Source organism: Lathyrus oleraceus, chromosome 3, assembly GCF_024323335.1.
Source record: "Lathyrus oleraceus cultivar Zhongwan6 chromosome 3, CAAS_Psat_ZW6_1.0, whole genome shotgun sequence".
In the NCBI taxonomy this organism is placed as follows: domain Eukaryota; kingdom Viridiplantae; phylum Streptophyta; class Magnoliopsida; order Fabales; family Fabaceae; genus Lathyrus; species Lathyrus oleraceus.
In genome coordinates, this window is record NC_066581.1 from 332,036,673 (window position 1) to 332,056,298 (window position 19,626).

Below are 19,626 nucleotides of genomic sequence, written 5' to 3' on the forward strand. Positions count from 1 at the left end.
GACTTATGTAGAAGTTACAACTATTTGAGGTCGGGCAATAGAATTTTGGTGATAATGCATGTTAGAGACATAGTATGATGAACTATGCTCATGAAACATAGAACGCACAAAAATAATATGCAAAGTGGGGGACCTAATCTCATCCATACTTATGTTGATTTTGCAATCGACTAGCCTTAGGATATAGAGACATTATAGGTCTATGACATGAATGCATAAAGAATGGGAATGAGATGAATAGGGTGGGGGAATGAATCAAACCCAAATTGGATAAAGAAGGACTTTTACCAAGTTAAGATCATTCATTCATTTTGGGAGATGGAATGTACATTCCATCAATCCCCTAAATCCAATGATCTTAACCTAACAAAGTCAAATCAATCTTGACCAAGGCTCAACAACATAAGTCAAACTCACAAAGTCAACTAAAATGGCTCCACACAACTTATTTAGCATTTAATCAATTACAAATAATAAAAATAATGCATTAAATTAAATATGGTTGGTCAATTTCCTAAAACCTCATCAAAACACCAAAGAAATGGCCATGAGATTCATCATAGGTCAAACAAGGTCAAAGGACCTTGGAGAAAAATTTCAGAATTTTTGGAAACTTAAAAGTATTTTTAAACAATTAAAAATATTCACAAAATCAATTAAAACATGAAAAATATTAATAATGATCCAAAAAATAATTTTAATTCAGAAAATGAAAGAGGATTTTATTTAATTTTTTTTTGTGAAACTCCCATATTTTTTGGATCAATATTAAATTTAATATGAATTAATGAAAATAATAGGAATAAAAGGTAAATCAATTAAATCAGAAAAACGTGGACCACTTGATCTCCCTCATTAATTGAGGTGGCAGATCAAGTGGTGGAAAACGCGCGCTCCATGATACGCTTGAGTCAGCGGGCCACACGTCTGGTATTCAAAAGCAATGTTCAAGATTAAAACGATTTGAATTGATCCAATGGCTCAGAACACATCCAACGCATCGCTGGAGCAAAGTGCCGGTCATCTTCTCCGATGACCCTGGTCGGACTGGTTCCCTAATCACCATCATGTAAATGAAAAAGGACATGATCTTAAAGAAAAAATGGCGTAGATCACGAATATCATCTTAATTTAACCTAACTCCAAGTATATTGAGAGATACGTGGAGTTGAATTTTGAGGTGTATGAACTGAGTTGCCTCGATTTGACCTCAAAGCAACTCAATCTTCTTGCCTACATTGGTAGGACTTCAGACAACCAAGGATCTAAGAGAATTGAGGGAGAATCGAAGAGAAGAAAAATTTGGAAAAATACCTTCAATGTTGTGCAGAAGTTGACCTCTCTTACTTCAATTCGTGCTTGATCTTGCTTTTGGAGCTTGCAGAAGTGGATTAGAAATAGTGCAAGGCTTTGGATCCTGGAGTTCTTGAATCTCCAAACAGTGAGATTCAAACTCAAATTTCAAGTGAAATTTATCAGGTTTTCCTTTGAATTGTGAGGGTTTCAATGGTTGGAGGCAAAGCTGGCGTGCAAGGTCCTTCAAATCTGATGCAAGGGACCTCTATTTATAGCAGATATAAGTGATATTTGCACACTTGAAAATGCTTCCCAAATTGGCAATGTGAAGTGCACGCTTGCGTGGGCATGTAAAGGCCCATGAAGCAACTCAATTAGGTCCAAATGCAAGTGAAATGAAGTCTGAATGAGAATTGTGATGCAAGGCTAAGATGTTCTGATGTTTGAAGAATGATTCTTGCCAACTGATACATCCCTGTTCAAGCCATATGCAGACCCCTCAAACCTTGTCCAAAATGAATGAATTTGGATTCTTTGGAAAGGTTAGATCAAGGGGAACCTCTTATGTTGAACACTTTTCTATTTGAAGCATGTATCATGGTGAATTTTGAGGTAGAAGTTTGGAAATTTCAACATGTCAAAATAGTTTCTAAGTGTCAAGCCATATGTTCAATTATTCCATCTTGGCTAACTTTTTATGTGAGCTTCAAATGAGAAATGTGTCTTCAACAAAGTTGTATCTATTTAAAAACCTTCAAAATGGTCACCCATTTGACATCATTTGGATTTGGGATGAATGAGTTATGAATTTTTGAAGTTGAGGAAAATCACTTGTTCAATGGTATTGGTCTAAAATGACCTATAATGTATCCTCATATCACATGATCATAAAAGTTGAATTAGCTCTTCTTATAAACATAAAAGTTGAAGTAGACACCCTGAATTTTCTTGTGCAACTTGGAAATATTTCATCTCATAAAAATTGAGCAAGTTATGGCCTTAGGAAGTTGACTTTCAAATTAGGGTTTAGACAAAATGACCTATAATGTTTCAATATAAAACATGACTTTCCAAGCAAAATTAGCTCTAGAACTCAACATGAAAGTTGTTTAGAATGTCATTTAGAGTAACGTTTCGCTTGGAATCATTTTCATATGATGAAAATTGTAGGAGATAGGGTCTAGGGAGACCTAGTTTTGATAAGATGAATTCATCTGGCCAACCACCATCAACCAACTTGATAAATTGCAATTCTCTTGACTTTTTAGGATCATGGGAGATCATATATGCATAAGATTATGGAATTTGATGTGTCCCTTGAGATATTTTATCAATTGGTGAAGAAGCTTGTTGAAGAAGTTATTCAAGATAACTAGATGAACTAGGATTTCCAAGGCAAACCAATTCCAAATTCTTGAAGAATTCTTGATAAAAATAACATGTAAAGATCATGGGGACTCATATATGATGCTTAGAGCCAATGTGGATCATTCCTTGGTTGAGCTCTTGGCAATGAGGGTCTTAAACCCTAGATGTGAACTTGATGGATCCAATGTGATCATGTGCCCTCCCTACAAAAGAGTTAGACAAATACAAGTACATATTTGTGGTATTTTAGTTAGTAAAGATGATAAAATAACAACTATGATACAATCACATGGTGCTTGGTGATCTCTCCCAAAACAAACCCAATGAAATAAGGGTAAGGAGGATGCCAAGGTATGATCTCAATGCTAATGCATATGATGAGATGGCATGAGGGATCTTAGGGTCAAAATTAGGGTCTTACAAGTTCATGTGATATAATTCAACATAATACTTCAATGCATAATTTATAAATAGAAGTCATCAACCATGTAAATCAACAAAAAAATGGTATTAAATTAATAGGACAAATTTAGAAAATCGATTTGGACAAAAAACTTGAGGAGCAGGATTGAAATCACTAACGAAGCCCGTAAAAGAAACGGAATGGGATAAGTTCATACAAAAACTTGTATCACAACTTATTAAAAAGACAAAAAATCTAGATTCACATTGATTGAAAAGTAACAAAACCATACCGTTATTCGTAACCATTCAAATATTGTCGAATATTTCTTTGTAAACAACATTTGATGTTGTAATTTTGAACTTGCCATTTTTATCGTGTATCAAGAATTTTATTCCTTTTTTTGTTGTCACCCTTGATAGTGCCACATATATTTGAAAATGTGTGAAAACATCTCTAGGCAAGTAAAGTGTTATTGAATCCAAAGATTGGCCTTGTGTTGTTAATCGTCATTGCATATGACACCACTATTGGAAATTGAGGTCTGTTTAGTTTAAAAGGCCAAGGGGGTTATGACGGTGACATATCCATTCTAAGGATGTAAATCAATTTTCCATAAACTTTTTCGGCCATGAAGGCCGCTTCAAAGACATGATTTTCCATCTTTGTTATGATTAGCCTTGTCCTATTACACAAACCTTCAGGTTGATCGATGTTTCACATAAGCATAATAGGTGTTCCAACCTTTAATTTAATGTGATGGTTAGGAAAACCAGAGGTTGTTAATGAAATGAGGAACTCAGGTGTGAGGATATCGAGTACATATTTATCAATGAAATTCAAGTTGTAGTAATCTTGTATGTCCCCTAGACACCAAAAAGATTAGTATTAGTGAAAAGAACATAAGATAATGCAAATTTTAAAAGAAGATGAAGAATATGAAGACCTGGCATCAAGGCAAGAACATGATCATTTATTTGATCAATAACTTCTAATGTTGAAGCCAGTATTGCTCGACTTTTAAGGTAATCATTGGATTGATGATTATGAATGAAATCAGGGTATGTACTATTGATAATGGCAACAATAGGATCGCTAAAATTAGTTATTAAAAGCTCAGGGGGTACGTCAATGTCGGCAAAACTGTCGTTAGGCTCTAAAACTTTTCCTTAAGCAAATTTCAAAAGCCAATATGAAAAGTTAGCAATTTATGTTTTATCTTGTTCACTTTGCCACAATCCAACCACATGTTATTTTTTTAAACTTAAGACTTGAAGAAAATGCAATATATAAGAAGAATTTATCGTAAAGTTGACTATATAAGAATGACTCCCTCTAGGAATAACGGGAAAAATTTGTCTAAAATCACAACCGAATAGAACTACCTTCCCACCAAGCACATTGTTCGAATTAGTGTAGGTACTTGATGACAATCTGTCATTGCATGAATTCGGCCGAAGAAACAGATCAAAATAAGTTAAAGTGGAGAAAAAATGAAGAAGAGAGACCAAAGGACGGGGAAAAATAGCTAAGTGTGAAGAAATTGGAATTAGTAAAAAGGGAGCAAAAGTGTGCAACAACTAGAATAATCACGCACAATATCTCGCATGCGATATGGATATAAAGGGTGCATCACAAAATGTAGGTTATCACGCGCGTGGTGGCTGTAACACCCCTTTTTCTACCCCAAACTACTTAACATATAATCAGAGTAAATAAGCACGCATATAAACAAAAGGGTGTCACATCGACGTTTTCAAAAACTAAAAGCTTTCAAAAACCAAACATCATTCATCATCAATATACAATACACCTGGTCATTTAAAATAACACATTTCAATTATCATGAATATTCAAGAATATGCGTTCGCAGCGGAAAATAATGAATACTCATGCATTTCATAAAATGATCCATGTCCCATACCATGATCATATCTCAATAATCTCCTCAAGATAAACTAAAACCATATCTAGAATATTTCGCATTATGGCCTCTCAAACAGCAAATTTCAAATAAACATGTTCACGAGTAATAGCATAATACGTATCCAAATCAAATATGAGTTCAATACTACTAATCTACCTCGTGTTACATGACCAGAGCATTGACTCACTACTTAGTCTCTAAAACAAGGCACCGAAGCTCTCCAGCTAATCTCGAGTGAGCTACCGTCCACTTACTTCAGCAATACTACTCTGGAGTATCTGTACGATGCCATGTAAAGCAACATTCAAATAGAATGGTGAGAATTCAAATCATTATGAAGAAGTATAATAAGGCACAATGATTAAATCAACAATTAATGGAATTCATCACACCTTGTATAACCATGTAAATAATACTAACCAATATTTATTTCACAGGTTTCAAGCATACATCAAAACTCAAGGAGTATAATATTAAATTCCAATGCTATATTCCCAAATATACACATAACTATAATTATCACATAATCCCATATTTTACCAAGTTATGTATCCAAACCTCACCAAATTCAATTACCATATCTCACACACACATCACGATCACATCAATGCATACAATCAATTATCACATAACTCTGATGTGACTCAATGCAAGACATGCGACTCTATGCATGTGGTACCGCAATGTGAACCCAATGTTTCACCGCTTTCCGATTCAATATCTAGAATCTAAGCCACGCTTCCGATCCGGACAAGATCAAAGCCACTACGCCTATTTCCAATTAAGGATCAACGTCTGCTACGCCTATTTCCATTCAAGGATCAACGTCTAATACCATGTGAACCCACAGTTTCACCGCTTCCACCATGAAGCCGACCATGCCATGAATGAATGTACAAATACCAACACATATGCAATTAAGATCATCTCTACCATCTTAACATTCCACATATCACCATAATCCAACTCTATGAATTATCCATCAATGGTACATATACACATTCATAATAATATATCATTCACAAATATAGGCTAATTATCAACTACGCACACTTAGATTGCATTTCAAAATGAATACAACTTTTAAAATCTCAATTTTTTCATTTTTCAACAGTCGTAACCGGTTAACGCTCGGTGGGTAACCGGTTAACACAAAACAGAATCAGCTTTTGGGCAGATTTTAGCAAGTAACCGGTTACTGCTCGGAGGGTAACCGGTTAACGTAAAACAGAATCAATTTCCTGTGCAAATTTTTAGCAAGTAACCGGTTACTGCTCGGAGGGTAACCGGTTAATGTAAAACAGAATGCATAATTTTCTGCGTTTTTCATTGTTGGAGGACTTTCGGACCTCCGATTTCGATTCCGTAAAAAGCCAAACGTTCAGAAAATTATAATTTATACAATACTCTAAGTATATAACGTTAATTTGCAGTTTTAACATAATTAAATCACCACGAATCAAGAATACTCATCAAAACCTAACAATTTCAAACAACCATACAAAATTAGGGATTTTAACCTAAACATACTTCTACCCATTGACCCAATCATACTAACCCATAATAATAAGGATTCTTCCCCTTACCTCTTCAATTTTCTGGAAACCCTAGCTTCTCTCTTGTTCTTCCCCTCTCCTCCTTACTTTTCCTCTTCTCTTTCTCTATTGTCGTCAAATGATCAAATGAATCCTACTTCTCACTCTCCTCACCTCTTATATTCTAGTATTCTATTTGGGCTTAAAGAATGATACCTCTAATTTAATTATTAGGCCCAATAATACCTAGTATTATAATATCTCTATTTAATTCAAATAAATTAAACCAACTCAATATGCACACCAAGTTAATTAATTCAATTATTCATTATATCTCATATCAACTAAATAATTAATTAATACACCAAATTAATTAATATAAGCGATTATTATACTACTGTCGCTCCCCAGATTTCCCGAATCCAAGTACAAACGCGAAAAGGAGTGGCGAGGAAAAAAAAGAGTAGAGTCGCCAGCTATGTACTTTTATCCCAAGAGAAGGGAAAGGTAGTACTGCATAACCAAGAGGGAACGGATAAAACAAAGTCTCGAACCAAAGAAAACTGAGTAAGGGGGCCGGTTACGCGAAGGGAAGGTTATCGCACCCCTTCACATCTGTGGTACTCCACAGGATCCATGCTTGCTATTTATGTCTAAAGTGTGTGTATAAAAAGTACTATATGCGATGCGAAAGAGAGAAAATCAAAGTAGGGAAAAGAAAGAGTTATTGCTCGCACAGGCCCTACCCTGCTGCATACGTATCTCAAGAAGGATTAAGAATCAGAGCACCGTAGCTCGACTAACCTATTTTTGTTTGTTTTGTGTTTTTTAGGTGAACGACATACTACACAATCTACCGGATGCTCGACCTTTGGAGACTTACTCACCTGTAGTAGAAGGAGTTAACGTGTTCTTAAGAAAAGAAAATCAAAGAGTTTGTTTGTGTTTTAGGAATGCTCATGCAAAAAGGAAGTCCTAGACGAAGGAACCGTGCTACCTTAATTGACATGCAAACGAGAGACTATACGAAGCCTAACAATCCTATGGGGAGACGATCACACCACACAAAAAACATATAGCATAAAGTAAACACACCAACAAGGGGGCTCAAGCATACATGGGTAGGGCTTTAGTCAAGAGGGGTCATATCAACCTCGACAAACAAGCCATGGAAAGGTAATCAAATGGGCTCTTAACCACTGACATTGAACGTCAAGGTGAGCAGATCAAAAGGGTAATGAGGATAAGACCTCATAGCTCTTAACCCTGGACAGGATGAGCTCATGACAAAGCGTGGGGATTTTGAAAGATGGAACCCTCTCCACTGACTGACCGAACAAAAAGATCTTGGGCTTTTGTTCTGAAGCATCGACACGTAGTGCGAGCATAAAGAACGACACATTGAATAACGGGGGATTGACTACTAATCCCTTTTATCCGTCAATTGCCTCTTCATGGAGGTCTTTAGCACTGGTGCCTCCTCTTGGAGGTCTTTGGGCACAAAAATAACACACAAAAACATCGCCTCTTATCGAGGTCTTCCAGCTAAGAAAGCGGTAAAATGCTGGAAAGATGTAAAAGGGATCAAGAGATCTACCACACGGATAAAGATCCGAAGTAACAATAACTAAAGAAACAAGAAACCTAGAGATCTTTCAGGCTAGCACCATCAAAGAAAGCAAGTCAGCAAAGCAATTAGAATAAATCTCCAAATGGTATCCCACAAATAAAGTGGAACACCGAGCAAGCTATCCCTTCAAGAGTCATGTGAGCCCTCACAAAAAACTCAACAAACAAGTTAGGATAACAAGATGGGGTGCAATCAAGAGTTGCACTAAACAGAAGAATCATAGCAACAACAGTGTCAGGTAAACAATGCACGGATGCATTAGAAAGCATGTCATAATGAACACGAAACAGATTAGAGAGCAAACAGAAAAACCAACTACTGTCATGATCGCTACTGCTTCGCTTAGCGAAGACTTAGCGAAGCTTCGCTACAGATTCGCCTAGCGAGGTGCTAGCGAATGCCTACGGGTTCTGGGTTCTTCCTTGATAATAGTCCAATTTCAGAAAACCCTAAATCCTATGGTACCCATTTCGGAAATTAAGTGATTAAACATTCAAGGCATTGTTCTACATGCAAAACCTAATGATACCCACTCTCCCAAATTCACCCATAATGTTTCATACTTCAGAAATTTCAAATTGAAAGCATAAAGTAATGGAAAATAGGGCAAACCTGGTTGGAGAGGTCGATTGAAATTGAAATGCACGGTTGGGTTTGCAAAGCAATGTTAGGGTTTGTGTGAGATGGAAGTGAAAAGTGTGTGAGTCAGAGTGAAAGTGAGTTTTTTCAGTATGTATGGAGGCTGCCCGAATTAGGTTTTGTTCCAATGAATTTTGAGAATTTATACTCTGATTTTTGTGGCTTGGTGGGCTCAGAATGAAGGCAATTCAAGCCCAAGATTTTTGGTATATCAGTAAGCTCGCTAGGCGAGTGAGGTAGCGAAGGGTTCGCTAGGCGAGCACCCAGCGAGGTTCCAGCGAACACTCCCAGACTTGGATAAAAACATAGCTAGCACTTACTCGCTAGGCGAGTGTCCAACGAGCAGGTAGCGAGCAATTCCAGTAGCAACATCATCAAGGTTCGCTGGAGCGAAGGAGAAAGCGTGGGCTTCGCCTAGCGAAGGATTGCTCGCCTAGCGAGCATGACAACTCAGGAAGTTTCTTCTGGGCGCAGGTGACTCTGGTGGCTTATCTTAGGACTCACTAGGCGAACCATTCTGCTCGCCTAGCGAACATGACAGCTCAGGAACATCTTTCCAAATTTGGTAACCTGTGCATTGGACCTTTGTTCCTTCAAGATTAACGCTTTGAATGATGAATAGACCCCATTTGAACATGCTGGAAGCAACTCAAGTCATCCCCTAGCCATTTGACCCTCAGTTGACCAATAGTTGACTTTTTGACTTCACAGTTGAATACAAACTTCCTTGAGTGTTGAGAAAAACCCTAGTTGATGCACAATCTCCCTTGTGTTAAATGATCATTCAGATAGAACCCACAAAGTGATTTGGGCGATATCCAAGCTTCTTGGAAGACAAACTCTTGGAGCTAATTCTGATTGACATAATGAAATGAAATATGAAATGTTAAATGACCTAAAATGAATGCATGAATGAGGAGGGCAAATTTGAGGTGCTACAGCTGCCCCTATTCAATCAACTGTGAACCTGAACGGATGAAAGCAGCGACTATCAGACTTTCAAGGTAAACAGGGATTGAATACCAAAAGAACCGGAGAATTTGCACTCTGTAGGTGACTAATCAAGGAAAGCGGGGCCATTTACCGATGGCGGCTTCAAAACAAATTTGATATTTACCGATATCAAGGAAAGCGACGCCATTTACCGATGGCGGCTTCGAAACAGATTTGATATTTACTGATATCAAAGAAAGCGTGGCCATTTACTGATGGCGGCTTCAAAACAAATTCGATATTTACTGATATCAAGGAAAGCGGGGCCATTTACCGATGGCGGCTTCAACACGAATTTGATATTTACCGATATCAAAGAAAGCGAGGCCATTTACCGATGGCGGCTTCAAAACAGATTTGATATTTACCGATATCAAATAAAGCGAGGCCATTTACCGATGACTGGGAAGGAACTCGATGTTTACCGACATCGAACAAAGATGTTTATAAGTGAAACAAGACCAGACATTTACCGATGACTGGGAAGGAACTCGATGTTTACCGACATCGAACAAAGATGTTTACAAGTGAAACAAGACCAGGCATTTACCGATGACTGGGAAGGAACTCGATGTTTACAAGTGAAACAAGACCAGACATTTACCGATGACTGGGAAGGAACTCGATGTTTACTGACATCGAACAACGATGTTTATAAGCGAAACAAGACCAGACATTTACCGGTGACTGGGAAGGAACTCGATGTTTACCGACATCGAACAACGATGTTTATAAGCGAAACAAGACCAGACATTTACCGGTGACTGGGAAGGAACTCGATTTTTACCGACATCGAACATCGATGTTTATAAGCGAAACAAGACCAGACATTTACCGGTGACTGGGAAGGAACTCGATGTTTACCGACATCGAACAACGATGTTTATAAGCGAAACAAGACCAGACATTTACCGATGACTGGGAAGGAACTCGATGTTTACCGACATCGAACAAAGATGTTTATAAGCGAAACAAGACCATACATTTACCGATGACTGGGAAGGAACTCGATGTTTACCGACATCGAACAAAGATGTTTATAAGCGAAACAAGACCAGACATTTACCGATGACTGGGAAGGAACTCGATGTTTACCGACATCGAACAAAGATGTTTAAAAGTGAAACAAGACCAGACATTTACCGATGACTGGGAAGGAACTCGATGTTTACCGACATCGAACAAAGATGTTTACAAGTGAAACAAGACCAGACATTTACCGATGACTGGGAAGGAACTCGATGTTTACCGACATCGAACAAAGATGTTTATAAGCGAAACAAGACCATACATTTACCGATGACTGGGAAGGAACTCGATGTTTACCGACATCGAACGAAGATGTTTATAAGCGAAACAAGACCAGACATTTACCGATGACTGGGAAGGAACTCGATGTTTACCGACATCGAACAAAGATGTTTACAAGTGAAACAAGACCAGACATTTACCGATGACTGGGAAGGAACTCGATGTTTACCGACATCGAACAAAGATGTTTACAAGTGAAACAAGACCAGACATTTACCGATGACTGGGAAGGAACTCGATGTTTACCGACATTGAACAACGATGTTTATAAGTGAAACAAGACCAGACATTTACCGGTGACTAGGAAGGAACTCGATGTTTACCGACATCGAACAACGATGTTTATAAGCGAAACAAGACCAGACATTTACCGGTGACTGGGAAGGAACTCGATGTTTACCGACATCGAGCAACGATGTTTATAAGCGAAACAAGACCAAACATTTACCGGTGACTGGGAAGGAACTCGATGTTTACCGACATCGAACAACGATGTTTTTAAGCGAAACAAGACCAGACATTTACCGGTGACTGGGAAGGAACTCGATGTTTACCGACATCGAACAACGATGTTTATAAGCGAAACAAGACCAGACATTTACCGATGACTGGGAAGGAACTCGATGTTTACCGACATCGAACAAAGATGTTTATAAGCGAAACAAGACCAGACATTTACCGATGACTGGGAAGGAACTCGATGTTTACTGACATCGAAGAAAGATGTTTATAAGTGAAACAAGACCAGACATTTACCGATGACTGGGAAGGAACTCGATGTTTACCGACATCGAACAAAGATGTTTACAGACACCAAGGAAAGAATACATTTATGAAACGAAACCATTTACCGATGGCGAAAATGAAATACTCGATATTTACGGATAGCAAAAACACACAGTTATTTAAACGACAAAACCATTTACCGATGGTTAACAAGCGGCTGATGTTTACCGACATCGAACAATGATGTTTACCGACACCAAAAAGGAAAGGACACACATGGGTGTTGACAGAATGATTTTTTTGTAGACACCATGAGAGACATGCCATTTACTGATGGCCAAAGATTGGAATTCGACGTTTACCGACATCGAAAGACGATGTTCGCCGACATCAAAGAAAAGCACAGACATTTACGGGGATCAACACGACACTTACCGGTATCGCAAGGATGATATTTACATATGTCAAAATAAGGCAGACACTTACTGGTGACTAAATCGGAAGAGAATCAAGCTTTCCTTTCACAAACTGGTGAGAAAATAAATCTCACTGGGATTATCGATTATGAATGTTGCCAAGAGCAACTGCTGGAAATGTGCTACACTGATGTTGAAAAATTTTCTGTCTCTTCCGGAGATATGATCCAATCTGGTTCAATACATGTATGCATATGTTTGAGTTTTCCATGGCGTAATGCTCCATACTGAATGGAAATGCTACGCGATTTGAGAATGCGTATGCAAATGATGATTACTACATGCAAGATGCAAAGGGAGGAAAACTCCTGCTGGGAAAGCAAATGATCACTTTACTGGGCGCCCAATTTCTGATTCGATCTTCCAACTCTGTGGGGACATACAACAATTCTGCTGAGGATGCTTACTGATCTGACATTCTCGGAACGGTAGAGAAAACAACTCAACTGGGGAGTCACTTGTTGGGAAAACACCAACCTCTCGACCATGCTGGGGAAACAAATTCTAAACTTGACCTAGACGACCTAACTTCTTACACGACTGGACAGTGTTGAAACAACAGGGTCTTCCTTCGAACAAACTTTGGCTCATCTGCTTTAGCCATCAATCAAAGATAGTAACCTGCAAAACGGCAGGACATACATGCCCCAAGGGATCGTATGGACAAAAATATACTCAAGTGTACTCAACATTCAAAAATGATTTTCAGATGTTTTATCTTTCCGCACGTCATTGTCTAGCCTTCATGTTTTTAGATGCAATGTTTATAAAAAATTCGGACGTTTTTTGCAAACAAAACGGTAGAAATAAAAAAAACAAGAGAGCAATTTGACTGAATAACGACTTTTATTGATTGAAAATGGCCTATAAAGGCAAATACATCAGGAAGCAATTCCTAGGAAGAGGTAATTGCGCCAAAAGAGAAAATAAACTATCCTATTGGCAATGTGAACACGACATTCCACTATTTTCCAATTCTATTATGACTCATAGATCCTCAACTTCCCCCAAATTCTTTGCTTTCTGAAAAGAGTGATTGGAACGATCATATCCTTCAAGATGGTAGACACTGAAACGCGATGAAGTACAGATAACTCAGACTGTAGTCTTCGCTTTAATCCCTCTTTTGCCTGGACCGCCTTTTCAGGTTTCCAATCCACCGGGATACCCATTTTTGCCTAAGCCGCCTTTGCAGGTTTTCGACTTACCGGGTGTACATATTATTTTTATTCTTTATCCCTAACTTTTGCCCGAACCTTTTCTTTTCTTTTTCTCTTGGTTCGCCGGGATGCCCTTTTTTTGCCTGGACTTTCTTTCTTTGTCCAGCGGGTCAGTTTATGCGAAGTATTTTTTGACTACATCTGAATTCACAGGAGACGGAAAATCTTCACCATCCATAGTTGTAAGCAACAAGGCTCCACCAGAAAAGACCTTTTTAACAACATATGAACCTTCATAATTCGGAGTCCACTTGCCCCTGTTATCTGTACCAGGAGGAAGGATCCTCTTCAAAACTAAGTCACTTATCTGATAGCTTCGAGGATGCACTTTCTGATCAAAGGCCTTCTTCATCCTTCTCTGATATAGTTGTCCATGGCACACAGCTGCTAATCGCTTTTCCTCAATTAAATTTAACTCATCAAACCTGGCTTGAACCCACTCAGCCTCTTCAAGTTTTACATCCATCATCACCCTCAAAGAAGGGATTTCAACTTCTACTAGCAAGACTGCCTCCATGCCATACACAAGTGAAAACGGAGTTTCCCCGGTTGACATACGCACTGAGGTACGATACCCATGCAAAGCGAAAGGCAACATCTCATGCCAATCCTTGTATGTCACAACCATCTTTTGCACAATCTTCTTAATGTTCTTGTTTGCCGCCTCTACAGCACCATTCATCTTTGGTCTGTAAGGAGAAGAATTGTGGTGTTTGATCTTAAAGTCTTTGCAAAGCTCTTTCATCATCTTGTTATTGAGATTCGAACCATTATCAGTGATGATTCTCTCAGGAAACCCATAACGACAGATAATTTCTTTCTTAATGAATCGAGCAACCACTTGTCTGGTAACATTGGCATAGGAAGCTGCTTCCACCCACTTGGTAAAGTAATCAATCGCGACTAGGATGAAGCGATGTCCATTAGAAGCAGTAGGTTCAATCTTTCCAATCATATCGATGCCCCACATCGCGAATGGCCAAGGAGAATTCATAATATTCAGAGAGTTTGGTAGTACATGCACTTTATCTGCAGAGATCTGACATTTGTGACACTTCCGAGCGTATTTGAAACAATCAGATTCCATGGTTATCCAGTAATAATCGGCTTTTAACAACTTCTTGGCCATTGCATGACCACCAGCATGGGTACCGAAAGATCCCTCGTGTACTTCCTGCATTAACATGTCTGCTTTGTGTCTAACCACGAATCTGAGAAGAACCATGTCAAAGTTCCTCTTGTACAAAACATCATCCTTGTTCAAGTAAAAGCTTCCAGCTAGCCTTCTCAGTGTCTTCTTGTCATTCTTTGACGCTCCTTCAGGATACTCTTGGCTTTTGAGGAAATTCTTAATATCATAAAACCACGACTTCTCATCAATAACAGACTCGGCTGCAAACACATACGCAAGCCTCTCAAGTCGATTCACAGCAACGTGTGGCACATGATTCTGCCAATGAACTTTAATCATGGAAGACAATGTGGCTAAGGCATCAGCCATTTGATTTTCATCTCGGGGTACATGATACAACTTTATTGTCTTGAAGAAAGTCAGGATACTTTTGGTGTAATCTCTATAAGGAATTAAATGCGGCTGATGAGTATTCCAGTCTCCATTGACTTGGTTAATCACTAGAGAAGAATCTCCATAAATGTCCATAGTTTTGATCCTTAGATCGATGGCTTCCTCAATCCCCATGATACATGCCTCGTACTCAGCTTCGTTGTTGGTTACTTCAAAAGTCAATTTGGCGGAAAAAGGTATGTGTGCACCCTTAGGATTAATGAGTACTGCCCCAACACCATTTCCATTCACATTTACCGCCCCATCAAACATCAATGTCCACTTGTCATCGGGATCCGGTCCTTCCTTGACAAGAGGCTCTTCATAATCTTTCATCTTTAAGTACATGATATCTTCATCGGGGAATTCAAACATCATCGGCTGATAGTCATCGATTGGTTGCTCGGCAAGGTAATCAGACAGAATACTACCCTTGATGGCCTTTTGCGACGTGTACTGGATATCATACTCTGTCAAAATCATTTGCCAACGAGCCACTCGTCCGGTAAGAGCCGGCTTTTCAAAGATATACTTTACTGGGTCCATCTTAGAAATCAACAAGGTAGTATGGTTCAACATATACTGTCTTAGTCGGCGAGCAGCCCATGCCAAAGCGCAACAAGTTTTCTCGAGCAGCGAATATCTTGTTTCACAGTCGGTAAACTTTTTGCTAAGGTAGTATATTGCATGCTCTTTTCGACCAGACTCGTCATGTTGTCCCAATACACACCCCATCGAATTCTCTGTTACTGAAAGGTACATTATCAGAGGCCTCCCAGGAACTGGAGGTATAAGAATTGGAGGTTTCTGCAAATATTCCTTTATCTTATCAAAAGCTTTTTGACAATCATTGTTCCACCTGATTGCTTGATCTTTTCTTAGCAATTTGAATATCGGTTCGCACGTAGTTGTTAGGTGAGATATGAACCGTGCAATGTAGTTCAGCCTCCCTAAAAACCCACGAACCTGCTTTTCCGTTCTTGGTTCAGGCATTTCTTGAATAGCTTTTACTTTTGCTGGATCAACCTCAATCCCTTTCTCACTGACAATGAAACCTAACAGCTTTCCAGATCTCACTCCAAATGTACACTTGTTTGGATTCAGCCTCAGTTTGAACTTTCTCAATCTTTCAAACAACTTTTGCAAGTTTACCAAGTGCTCCTCTTCTGTCTGAGACTTCGCAATCATATCATCCACGTACACTTCAATTTCTTTGTGCATCATGTCATGAAAGAGAGTCGTCATAGCTCTTTGGTAGGTAGCACCGGTGTTCTTCAACCCAAATGACATTACCTTATAACAGAACGTGCCCCAAGGTGTAATGAATGTCGTCTTCTCTATGTCTTCTGGCGCCATCTTGATCTGATTATAGCCAGAAAATCCATCCATGAAAGAGAAAACCGAGGACTGAGCAGTGTTATCGACCAATACATCAATGTGAGGTAATGGGAAGTCATCTTTCGGACTGACTCTGTTTAAATCTTGGTAATCGACGCACATCCTGACATTACCATCCTTTTTCGGCACGGGTACGATGTTGGCCACCCAAGGGGGATAATTGGTAACAGCTAGAAACCCTGCATCCAACTGTTTATGAACCCCCTCTTTGATCTTGACAGCCATATCAGGACTAGTTCTGCAAAGCTTCTGCTTTACCGAAGGACAATCTTCTCTGAGAGGTAGCCTGTGCACCACAATATCTGTATCCAAACCAGGCATATCTTGATACGACCATGCGAATACATCCACATATTCTTGCAGCATTTCAATCAGCCCTCTCTTGACCTTTTCCTCTAAAGCAGCGCCTATCTTGATCTCCTTCTTTGCGTCCTCAGTACCAAGGTTAATGACTTCCAACTCTTCCTGATGAGGTTGAATGACCCTTTCCTCCTGTTTCAATAGTTTGGCCAATTGTTTGGGGAGTTCACAATCTTCTTCACTCTCCTCTTCGGCTTGGTAAATGGGATTATCAAAGTCATACTGAGCCATAACAGAACTGTTTTTAATGGAATCCGCAAGATCAATTCTGCACGAACGATGTTTCATGCTTTATTTTAGAAAAGAGTTCAAGGAAGTTGCAAAAAAACATTACCATTTTTGTTGTTTTGAAAATGAAAGTAATAAAAACAGAAAGACAGTGAACACAAATTTGATTGCAAAACGTCCTTTATTGATGATAATCATTGAAAGTTTAAAACATGATGTGGCCCTACAATGAACCACTACGCCTTGCGCAGAGCGTAGGGCTTTCATGCAAAATGAAAAATAGAGGAAAATTACTCTGTCTGAAGAGTAACTTGGACTATTTCTTCAGCAGTCCAGTTGTTGATCTTCTCCCCTGGAGCACACGGGTGCACCCACTTATCCATATCACAATCACTGTCACCATCTTCATTGTCTGTTGCAAAGACATCCCCGTGATTCATCAATCCAGCACTAGTGGAAGTACCCGACCCTTTCTGATTCTGGACACCCTGCTCTGATGATTGAAAAGGCTGATAACCAATACCAAACATGTCTTTTTTTATGGGCACATCAATCACCTTGCCCCAGCCTTCCGCGTTACCTGAATGAATGACCTCCAGAGCTTGTTTACAGGACGCAATCGAGGTACCTGGTTTCTTCTGTTCAATAAAAGCCACCTTCTCAATACTGACAGTCTCAAAAGCTTGACATAGAGTTTCATGAATTTCACCATCCATCTCCACATATTTGAAGGAGGATAAATGGCTCACAAAGATGTCCTCTTCGCCACACACGGTCACAACTTGACCATCCCACAAATATTTTAGCTTTTGGTGGAGAGTCGAAGAAACTGCTCCGGCTCCATGTATCCAGGGACGCCCCAACAGACAACTATATGCTGGTTGAATATCCATCACATAGAAGACAATATTAAACACTTCCGGGCCGATCTTCACAGGCAACGTGACTTCACCAAAAACCGATCGCTTAGATCCATCAAAAGCATGGACAATAAGATCACTTGGTGTGAGAACAACCCCTTCGACATCAAGCTTACTCAGAGCCTTTTTGGGCAGCACATTCAAAGAAGAACCGGTATCAACCAAAACATGTGATCGCGACTTTATGAGTCTATTGGGGTATTAACTGCAAGTGCACAGTCTAATCGCGTAGTTTTAAAAGATATCGATCCCACAGGGACTTAATGAATCGATATACCGTTTTTCTAAGGTTACTTCGTAAAGTTAAGGCGGATCTAGATTAAAGCTAAGGGGGAAAAGTAAAACTAAAATTGGATCTAGATTAAATATCAAATAACGCGGATATCGGTATGTAGTTCGTCGTAATTAGGGAATCAAATCTTCGTTGGTTTCTTAGTTGTAAAATAAGTCTTTTCAGTAGACACTATTATTTAAAAGTCTTTTCTCAAACTCTCGCTCTGTTGAATCAGACTATGACTTTATATTAACGTACGCTCTCACTATTTAGTTAGATCTAAAATCCCTTTTTGAAAACAATAGAATCTATAGAAACTCTTTTTAAGGAAATACTAACCGTTTAAACGCCCTCGTCTCAAACTCTCGCTCTGTTGACTTAGACTATATGATTAAACTTAAATGCTTAACTCTCGTCCTCACATTTAACCTTTAAAAATAATTTTTGAAAATGATTAGGATTTAATTAACTTTAAAAATTGCTTTCGCCCTGATTTAAAGTTAATGTTCAATTTACAATGTCTAGTTAAAAGCTCAAACTATCATTCTATTGATTTTAACTTCTTTATGTCTTTTACTCTCGTACAAAAACTTTGGTATTAACTCTGTAAATTGAGACCATAAAAAGAGTGACTAAATTTTGAAACAAATTTAAACCAACTAGTTTTGATTCCTTTATTCCGCTTACTTTACATACCAATATCTAAATTAATTAGCCGGACATGGCAAACACGCATAAACAATAATCATGCATAATTACAGCCATATCAAACAGACAATATATATAAACAGCAGCACAGAGCATATGTTAATTAAAACAATAACTCAATTAATTAATGAACCTGGTAAATTACTAGAAATCTTGGTTTTGTTCCTAGCTTCGATGATCGAACACCCCACCACAAGTCGGTTGGATTTGTTCTTCACAATTCTTGAGCAGACAGGTAAATAAAATAAGGAAATAAAAATACTGTGATCTGACGTAAGGTTAGATCCAGTGAAAAGTACACAATAGTTTCTGGTGTAGAAACTATTGTGAGAAAATAAATTGAATGCTTAGTAAATTAAGCTAGCAAAGAAAATAAAATGCTGAAGAAAATGGAATGCTGAAAAAAATATATTGCTGTAAAACTATTGCACGGCGTGGAGAGATACGGCAGAGAGAGGACAACTTCAATTGGATCCCTTGAGGTCTATTTATATTCCTCCATAAAGTAACCGTTTCCCAAAAGTTCCTTCAGTATGGTTTCTAACGTGTCAACGAGTCAAGCGGAGAAATAGGGGAGAAGTGCTTCTGTTACGCGTGTCAAAGGCAGAAAAATAGGAGTGGGGGGTGTGACTTCCGTCACACCACGTGTT